The sequence below is a fragment of the Nicotiana attenuata genome, chromosome 1 (assembly GCF_001879085.1).
Source record: "Nicotiana attenuata strain UT chromosome 1, NIATTr2, whole genome shotgun sequence".
NCBI classification, from domain to species: domain Eukaryota; kingdom Viridiplantae; phylum Streptophyta; class Magnoliopsida; order Solanales; family Solanaceae; genus Nicotiana; species Nicotiana attenuata.
The window spans coordinates 94,309,183-94,319,135 of record NC_031989.1 but is presented as its reverse complement, the minus strand read 5'-3'; positions in this window follow the sequence as shown (position 1 = coordinate 94,319,135).

Genomic DNA, 9,953 nt, shown 5'->3' with positions numbered 1-9,953 from the left:
ACAATTTATATTTATGTTGGATCGGCCGAACGTCCTCGGTGGTATTTGTGTGTGATAATAAAATTGGAGCTCTTTATAATTTGTATAATTTGCTGCTTGGAAGGTCACTTGTTTTAAACGAAGAAAGTGCTTTACATTCTTAAATATGATGGAAGGATTTTCCAGTTATTTTTCTTGTTCTGAGCTTATTGTTATCTCCATACATTAATTTGGAATTTCATATTATTATAATGTTGGCCCTAGTAAGTGTCGGAGTCGACCCCTCGTCACTACTTCTTCGAGGTTAGACTAGATACTTACTAGCTACATATTTTTAATTACTCATGCTACACTTCCGTACTTAATTGTACAAGGTTTGAGGCAGGTGCATCTGGCCACCAGTCCGACGTGTAGATTGACCCCCATCTTGAGACTTCACGGTGAGCTGCCTTCTGAGCCGTCCTGCAGCAGCTGGAGTCTTCTTTATGTTATATTTTCCGTCTATTTTCTTTCAAACGGTAGACTAGCATTCTTTTGTATATTCCACTAGATTGCCCACATACTTGTGACACCAGGTCTTGGCACATACACTAGTGGACTTATGATTTTGGTATCGTATACATAATTATGGCTTGTATTCGTTACTTCCGTTTTATTTCTGCTTTACTGGTAAATTTCTAAATCCCTTAACAAACGAAGAGTTTTTATCCACTTAGTAATTTATTTAAATAGGAAACCACTAGTTTGATCAGTGTTGACTTGCTAGCAATGGTGTTGGGTGTCATCACGACCTGAAATTAAAATTGGGTCGTGACAAAAGTTAGCTGAAATTGTGAGCTTTATGAGTCGATTCTTAGAGTGTAAAATTTGAGAAACATAGAGAGGTCCTTTAGGCAATTTCTGAAGTTGTTAGTTACAGGTTCAAGCGTGTTTTTGCCGAACTTTCTTGGTCAATTCTTGGATCATAAACTGCTGGTCTGCTGCTATTTGTGGCTGTTTTTGTTGCTTTGTTGCTTAGCTTCAATTCTGTGTTGCTGTAGTTTGATTTTTTTTTTTTTTTTGCGACCAAGGTAACTTTTGAACCTTTGTGACGCTAATTTTATAGCAATAAATCAAGATTTGAACCTATTTGGGCCGCTGGAATAGAGTTGATTTTATTTTGCTAGTTGTTTAAGTATTTTAACGTAGTATGTATGACTCAACCATGTGAATATGTAACTGCGAGTTTGAAGCTTCATTTGATTTGCCCGTAGCTATTTCACATGATTGGTTCATTATTATTCACCTAAGTTGAGTTTCGTTTAGAGTAAATTAACTAAAGATTCAAGTTTCTAAGGATTCATGTAACATGGGCTGTTAGTTTAGCCATATGATAATGTGTTTATAGTTTGTTATGGTACTATGAAGGCTAAATGGTACGACACATTACATGATTTTGTTTAGGTTATTGATATTACAATGTGAGACACATTTTAGGACTGATGTGGTATTACTGTCTAAAAGTTGCTATCGTATAAAAGCGCTTATTTTTGCAAAGCATCATGCTGCCTGATTTTGTAAGGTAATTTTAAGTGGCTGTTTTTGCAACCACAAACTCGGCAAAAATGGCTACAGCCAAAATTGGCCAGATCAGCAATCCATCTTTCAAGTGGTCGTCACTGCGAAATTCCAATTTCAGAAGCACCTTGGGCCGAAACCTAAAATCCGTCTAGCCCAGTTACAACGAATCAATGGATGGCCCAATGCCAATGCTGTCCAAAACGGGCCAGCAATTTAAATACTCAAATAGCTGGCCCATTTTCTTTCAAATTGGCCAATACCAATAAGAGTTGGCCCATTTTCTTTTAATAACAAATATGCTCATTTTTAAAAAATAATAAGTTGGACCAAACTTTGAAGTGTCATGTTCCACCAATTAATTCCAATAGAAAATCAGATTTCTTTTCCTTTATTTTACTTTACTTTATTACTGCTATTAATAAGGGGGAATGGGGAGGAGCTTCTTGTCCATGTGAATTGATTAGGAAACCACTACCCTTCATTTTATTCCTTTGTTTGTCCTAACACTTCTTGATAAATATGATCATATTTGAGGACTTTAAACATACGCAAAAGCTGCTGATGTCATGATGGTTATGCGTGGAAGAACAAAAGCCACAGAAAATTTTAATTCAGTCAAGTACGTATATGACCCTATATATTAAGTGAACATGCGGAATTGAAGGGCCCACCCTGCCATCTTTTGGAGTTTCTATATTTTCTTCTAATTTTATTCATGTTGAGCTGTTCACCATTAGAAATCACACTCCCCAGAAATAATAACTAATGCTCTTACGTTAATGTTAATCGTAGTATCATGTCTTGATTTAGTTTAGAAGTTAGAGCAGTAGTAATACTTATGGTACATAATTAATTATTCTAATATAATAATGCAAAAAAAATTGAATAATAACTAAAAAGTTTGACATAAAGAAAATAAGAAGGTAATCCCTCAAATACCAAGTTCTAAAATCTGTGGGTCCTCCTTAAACTCAGAATGTAAATCGCAAAATGTTAAATTAATTATTCTAATATAATAATGCAAAGAAAATTGAATAATTACTAAAAAAAAGTTTAAATGCTAACTTTTTCAAATCTTAAATTTAATTTATGTGCTACATCCTAAACATTATTTTATAAATCAAATAACTAATAGCCTGTTTGGCCAAGCTTCTCCAAGACCAAAAGCATCTTTTTTTAAAAAAAAATACTTTTTTTTCAAAGTTGAAGTATTTGGCCAAGCTTTTAGAAGAAAAAAAAGTGCTTTTGAGTAGAAGCAGAAGCAGTTTTAGAGAAGCATAAAAAAGTAGTTTCTCTCCGGAAGAACTTTTTGAAAAGCACTTTTGAGAAAATACACTTAAAAGTACTTGTTTTTACAGCTTTGTCAAACACTAATTTCTGCTCAGAAGCACTTTTTAAATTAATTAGCCAAACACAAACTGCTTCTCACAAAAGTACTTTTGAGAAAAATACTTTTAAGAAAAAACACTTCTTAAAATAAGCTGATTTTAGAAGCTTGGCCAAACAGGCTATAAGTAGACCTTGTTTTTTTATAGGCTCCACATTGGCTATTATTAAAGCCATAAGCTAAACCACATCGGGAAAACTAGAAAAAATACTTGAATCGAGTTTATATGGCGGGACGAGTTTGGAGATAGTGGAGTGTGAAGTGGGGAACCGGCTTAGTGCATCCGCCCGTCTATGGGCCAGTTTATGACCTTTACCCAGAACTTTGAAGATGCATACATACCCTTTGAGCTTCGGTGACCGTAATTACTCAGATCATGTAGATGGCACATAGTCAATCTCCAAATTAGCCCTTGAAAAATAACGGGTCATGTGGAACATAGTTCAAGGGGGAGATTGTTGGATATGTGTGAACAAAGTCCGACATGAAAAGTTGTAATGACACGGCCGGTCATTTTGAGTATTTTAACCCCGTTCCCTATTTATTGCCTCCTCTATGTTATATTGTTCTTATGTGACTTCCCGGGATGGTTGGTTTTGGTTTCGGATGAGTTTCAGAGTAAAATGGGATACTTATTCCCAAAGTTGGAAGCTTAAGTTGAAAGAGTTGACCGGAGTTTGACTTTGATGTAGACGACTCCGGAATGAAGTTTTTACTATTCTGATAGCTTCGTATGGTGATTTTGTACTTAAGAGCGTGTTCGGATATTTATTTGGAGTTTCGTAGGTTGTTTTGGCTTGAATTGGTGAAGGTTAGAAAGTTGAAGGTTCGGAAGGGTGAGAAGTTTGATCGAGAGTTGACTTTACGAATATTGGGGTCAGATTCCGATTCCAAAAGTTGGAGTAGGTCCGTTGTGTCATTTATGACTTGTTTGCAAAATTTGAGGTCAATCGGAGTTGGTATGAATCAGCGTTAGTTATGGAAGTTGGATGTTCATGGTTTCAATAGGTTTTGATTGGGTTGCGATTCATAGAATCGATGTTGTTTGATGTGATTTTAGGTCTCGAGTAGGTTCGTTATGTGTTTTGGGACTTGTTTGAATGGGGCCCCGGGTGTGAATCGGATTGAAATTGGATTATTTTTGGACTTGTTGATTGCTGAAGGTTGCTAAAGTCTGGTGTCATCGCACATATGGTGGGATTGGCCGCAGGTGCGGACACGCAGGTGCGATAGGGCCATCACAGATGCAATCTTGAGTGGGTTGGGGGAAGACCGTATGTGCTGTCATCTCTCTCAAAATGACCTCTTTTTGGTTTCTGCAGCTGCCGCTTGGTATCCTGAAGCGATCTCGGATCTGCCGGGGTGGATCGAACGGTTGGACAACAAGTTTCCATATTTCGCTCGATCTTGGACCGACCTGGCCAAGACGCGGTGGGTGGCCAAGAACCATGGTAAAGTTTCTCTTACTGCCTACGTCTTAGCCTTATGCTTTTTCTTGTACCTTCTTGTGCTGATAAGTTATACGCTCGCAGGCCTTAGTGAGAATGTGTTGATGAGAGCGCTTCCTGGCGGAGAGACGACGGTTTTGGAGCCTATCAAGGGCAATAAATGGAAAGGCAAGGAGGCTGCTGACCCTTCCGTAACGAAGAAACCCAAATCACGCAGGACTCGAACCACCGTTAAGATCTCCGCTTCAGCTTCCAAAGCAAGCCTCAATACCGTAGACGAAAATGATGATGAGAGCGAATACCGTTTGGAGGAGAGGTCGAGGTCGAACGCGGGAGCCCCGCATGTACTTCAACCGAAAGCCGCTGAATCGGGGACGGCAGATTCAGGTCGGTCCCGCGCGGCAGGGACCCTCGAGCAGGGTGTTAACATGGTTCCCGATCCCGTGGCCGGACGCGATGCATTTTCTGATAGGGGGACCGTAGCCGCCGGTCCTGAAGGATCTGGGCTCGGAGCTTTGCGGGGCCAGGAGTTGCGCACCGAGGACCTCTACGACTTGTGTGATTTTGGCTCGAGCCTTCGATTCTCATCAGGGGAGATAAGGGATGCTCAGGATGTAAACACCGCCGAAGCGGGGATTCCTCTCAAAGGGGGAGGCTCACTTGGCAATATTTTTGATGATGTTAGCGATAACGTCGGTCTTGACGTTCCTGGCGCCGTCAAGGCGGCGGAGAGATTCCTGCAGCAGGTGATAGCTATCTTTCGTATATTTCTTTTAGTCTAGAGTGTCACTCTTCGTTCTTGTAACTCTTTCGTTGTGCCATAGTGCAAGGAGATAAATGATCACGCCCTCTCCAGGCTTCGTGAGGGGCTTTCATAGAATGAGAAGGAGCTTGGTAGGCTTGCCTCGAGACTACGAGAGGCGGAGGCCTATTCTGGCCAGAAGGAGAAAGAGTCAGGCGAGCTTCGAGCTACTTTGGAGGGAGTGCTCCGGGAGAAAACTGATCTCACTGAGCAGGTATTTTACCTTGCACGAGCCCGACCTTCACTCCTGTAGTTCGACACCAGCTGGCTTAACTTTCCTTTGTAGGTCGAGCAAAGGGACTCGCAGATTGGGCGGCTGGATGTGGAGATCCTCGGACTGAGTAAGCAGAATGAGATAGCGAGCTCGGAGTTGGCATCGACCCACGACCTTCTCAAGAATGCTCGAATGGAGATTGCTGCATTGGTTGCGGCCAAGTCCGAGATTGAAAGAAATGTTGCTACTTATCTGAAGAACGCAGCCACGGCGCATCAAATAGACTGTGACGTATCGATAACGGCCGAACAGAAATTAGCTCGGGCTATTAAACATGCTAGGGCGGAGGCGAGGAGAGAAACCTTGGAGAAGAAAGAGGCCAGAGGCGTCGATCTGTCAGTTGATCTTGAGGAGGACCGTGAGTCGGAGAGAAAGTTGGCGTTCTTGATTGCCTCAGATGAGGGCGAAGATAGTGGTGATGACGAGTAGGCCTCATGTCGCTTTTCTTTCTCCCCTTTTTCTTTTGTACGCAATCCCGGGGAAATGAATTTTGTAGAGATATCTCTTGTAAATATATTTTTGGCAATGCAAAAAGGGGGGTTTTTCTTCTTTCAGTCTTTTCGTTCTTTTTACCTCGCCGCTCTCGCGGAGTTGATCTTCGACTTTTGATGTTAACTCTTCGAAAACCGTACTCGGAGCGACCAGGACCCCTAAATCGGGTCCTGTCCCAAAGTTAGATCGACAGCTTCTTTACGCCTGGAGTCACTGATATCGAGGAGCCCTCGAGGCCTTGCTGCTTCTCGAATTTCATAGGGTAGCATCATTCGCGCAATCTGGTAAAGGGACCTCGGGGTGATCCTTCCCGTACATTTCCCTAGGAGACGGTGACGTTAACGCGGGCAGAATTAATTGGCCTTTTGGGTAGGCGAGTAGCTGCTACTTTGCCCCTATATATTCGTTCACTTGTCTCTCAAGTGGTGATTCTGCTACTTTGAGGGACTATTTCTCCCACAGAACCTGGCGCTTTGTGCTAGTTCTCCCATTTTTTCAACTCAAAGCCTTTGCCCAAATCTATATCTTCCCCTTCTTATTTTATTATAGCCATGGCTGCTACGTCGACGTCCGATCACCAAGGAGAGGGGAGTTCTGCCTATGCTCCGCGTTCGGTCGGTGGTACACCGCCGGTGCCCGGTGAGCGGGCCTCGAGGTGCTTTGCCTCGAGGAGAGACATCATGCTGAGGCCTCCCAATGTTCCAGGTCACCGGGAGCATGTGTCGAGGTTCATCTCATCAGTGGGAGAGGAGAACCTCGAAATAATCAGAAAAGATTGCGGAAGGGGAGAAGGTGTGGTAATGCAAATACCTTCCTCCGAGGAGAGCATCATGACCTATGTTGAGGGTTTTTTGAGCTTGTACACACATACTTTTGCATCGGGTCCCCCCGACCGGGTCGTGCTTGATTTCTGTCGGGGATATCGGGTTACCTTGGCGTATGCTCACCCCTTCCTTTGGAAAGTAGTGCAGACGATAAGATATTTGCCGACAAGGCCGGGATTGAGTTTACTCTCAGCCATCGCGTAAGGTTATATCGGCCACTGCGCTATCGGGGTTTGATCTCTCTACAACGTCGATCCACCTGGGCTCCTGCCGTTAACAGCAAAGAGGATGAGGATCGTGGATGGATGAATCGGTTTGTTCGAATTCGAACGGCCGATGTCATTCCTAGAGAGTTTCTGCATTTTCCTGGGAAATGGAATTTCTCACGTAAGTGTCGCACCTGTTTTTTCATCGTTCTGACTGGAGGCGGACTCTGTAATGATATCTTTCTGTTCCATTTTTGTAGCAAATCCTTGGTTGCCGAACAAGGTCCTTGATTTGGCCGAGTGGTCTCGTAAGCAGGCGGCTTGCTCGACTTATGATAAGCACAGGTGACGAGATCTTTCCGAAGGGAGGTGGGAGGCGAAGCATCATGGTAGGCACCTAGTGGCTTGTTTCTTGAAAATGGTGCTTTTCATTTCAGCGTACTGACTTAGCTGCAGGTATCGGAGACTTTTCCGAAATGAGGCCATGCCCTCTGGGAGAGGAGGAGAGATTGCCGACCTCAGGGTCGAGGATCAGTGATAAATGGAAAGGGCCACCGGGGTGTGAGGGGGCTTGTAGTGGGGCAAATCCTTCTCAGCGGTTTAAAAAAGGCGGTTCGACCAATCGTCTGGCTTCGGAGGACAGTAAGCCATCAGACATTGGCTCGGTCTTTGGTGAGGCTTAGCGGCTCGGCTTTATGGTAAGCTTTGGTAACCATTGTGAGATTATTCTGGTCCCACACTCTTCCTTTTTCATTGAATTTTCTTTCGCAGGCTTTTGACAGGCTTAAATCCGAGCTGCTTCGCTGTGAGGCCCGGTTGCGGGAAGCTTCGGATTGGGAGAAATCCCTTAATCTTCTTTGTGCGAAAAAAGAAAACGAGCTAATTTCCTTGCGGTGTGTGGCGGATCGGAGCCGTGAGAGCTGCCTCGAAAGACAGGTATCCTATATTTCGTGCTGGCGTATGCTCCCCCTTTTATCTTTGGAGATTAATGTTTTGATATTTCAGTTGGAGAGCAAGACGGAGGAGCTGGAACGGCTTTGGGGCGAAGTTGGCCAGGTCAAACGTGAGTTGGACGAGCTGCAGGCTCATGTAGATACCCAAGTTGCGGCCAAAGAGAGTGCTCTTGCCATGGTTTCGACCCTTGAGGTACAAATCCGGACCGTCCGTGCGAATGAGTCTGCACGAGTGGACACGATTGCAAGGCTTGCATCCGAGCTCTCGAAGGCGAAGGCCGAGGTGGTGAATGTCTGGGCCGAGGCCGTAATGAACAGTGCTAGGGTGGATCAGAAAGCGGCGGCCTATTTGAAGAGCACTGCTGTTCCTAGGGCTGAGTTGAGGAGAGCCCTCGATCGTGCGAGCAGTAGCAAAGGGTATGTGAAATGCAAATCTCGAAGGGAAACTCTCGAGGAAATCCATGCCAGGGGCTTTGATCTCTTAGAAGAAATCGAGCAAGCCAAGGGGGAGGAGTACGATGCCAAGTTCCTTCTGTCCGATGCTGAAGATGGCGAGGACGGGGCTGCCGGGCCATAGTCCCCAAGGGGGGTGGGGTGGGGGGCATTTACTTTCTTCTTTGCCCTTGTGCATATAGCTTTCATAGTATGTTGCAAACGGAGCTTGTATTTTATCACCTGATATATAAGGGGGAAACCTCGCAATTTGTATCTTCTGTGTTTCTGTTTGTCAAGATTTTAACCAGGTCACTTCGACCTTTGAGTTAGTAAGAATCTTTAGATTCGTGGTATGGCCCTGGGGCTCGTTAGGCTGGCGACTATGGCTCTTACGCTTTGCCCTTAGGCATATGCATTTTAACTATTTAGGGTTCAGTCTCCGAGTCGGGATTCGACTTGAGCTCAATCGACCCTCAAGTTTTGTATTTGTGTGGGCTGGCGACAGTGGCTCTTACACCTTGGGTTGAAGCGACCTTTTATGTGTGTGGACCTGAGGCTCATTAGGCTGGCGAAAATGGCTCTTACGCTTTGCCCTTAGGCATATGAATTTTAACTATTTTGGGTTCAGTCTCTGAGTCGGGTTTCGGCTCGAGTTCAATCGACCCTCAAGTTTTCAAGTTTGTGCAGCTGGCGATAATGGCTCTTACGCTTCGGGCTGATTCGGCCTTTTATTATAAGTTGGCGACAATGGCTCTTACGCTTCGGGCTGATTCGGCCTTTTATTGTAAGCTGGCGATAATGGCTCTTACGCTTTGCCCTTAGGCATATGCATTTTAAATATTTTGGGTTCTGTCTCCGAACCGGGTTATGACTCAAGCTCATTTGACCCTCAAGTTTTGTATTTGTGTGGGATGGAAACATTGGTTCTTACGCCTTGGGTCGAAGCGACCTTTTATTGGCTTTGTTTTCCCTTCGTGAAGGACTTTTTGAAGTAATTTTTGTCTGACCCGTCGTCGGTTCGGGAAGAACCTCGATTTCAAGTCATTTTGTGGTGATGATCGAGCACCTCGTGAGGTTTGGCTCGGAGGCTGAGTATCTCGAAGCCAATGATGTGAAGTTGTCGTGATTGAAGCTCTTTTTCCTATGTCGAGTGATAATAGGTGAATTGAACTATGATTAAGCCCCAAAAGAACCACTTTCTTGTAGATTTTTTCATTGTAAAAGTGATAGCAAAATGCTCTTATTAGTGCTTTTCATGTTTTTCAGGTTACATACATTAGAAGAAGGCTATGGAGTGGTTTTGTATCATTTATGGAGGAAAAAGAAGCCAATCGCATCAAAGTCACCGAGTGAACCATTTGAAATACACAAACGAGGCCTGAAGGTGAACTGTCGCGGTCCGAGCGTGGGAGCGGTAGGACCGCGGTGAGCTGTCAGAGGAGATTCAGAGAGGCCATTTGGCCGCGGTACTAGCGTGGGCGCGGTAGGACCGCGGCAGGCGAGGAGAAATTGAAGGACTAAAGTGCAAATTCTGGAATTCTTAGCCCAAAACCCTATTTAAACAATAGAACTCGCCCAAGGGAGGCATGTAAC